We start from the raw sequence: 369 nt of genomic DNA on the forward strand, positions 1-369 counted from the left end.
GGGTGATTCGGTCCTTCTTAGAAGGAGCAACAAAATACTCAAGGGAGCAAATATGGAGACAAAGTGAGGGACAGAAACTGAAGGAGGGGCCGTCTCAAGACCACTCCACCTGAGTATCTATCCCATGTGCAATCACCAAAGGTAGATGCTGATGTGGAAGACAGGAAGTGCATGCTGATAAGAGCCTGATATGGATATCTCCTCAGAGGCCTTCAAGAGTCAGACATATTCAGAGGCAGATGCTCACAACTAGCCATTGAACTGATCATGGGGTTCTCAATAGAGGAGTTAGAGTGAAGACTGAAGGAGCTGAAAGGGTTTGTGGCACCATGAGGAGAGCAACAATACCAACCAACCACAGCTCCCAGG

The 369-nt window shown here is 48.0% G+C and overlaps 1 protein-coding gene across 3 annotated transcripts in view; it reads right to left on the bottom strand.

The window, feature by feature from the left end:
- Nucleotides 1–369, bottom strand: part of Frmd5 (FERM domain containing 5) — a 254,279-nt gene that overhangs the window by 161,777 nt on the left and 92,133 nt on the right. The window lies entirely within an intron of this gene.

The sequence above is a fragment of the Grammomys surdaster genome, unplaced genomic scaffold (genome assembly GCF_004785775.1).
Source record: "Grammomys surdaster isolate TR1022 unplaced genomic scaffold, NIH_TR_1.0 170, whole genome shotgun sequence".
Lineage (NCBI taxonomy): Eukaryota > Metazoa > Chordata > Mammalia > Rodentia > Muridae > Grammomys > Grammomys surdaster.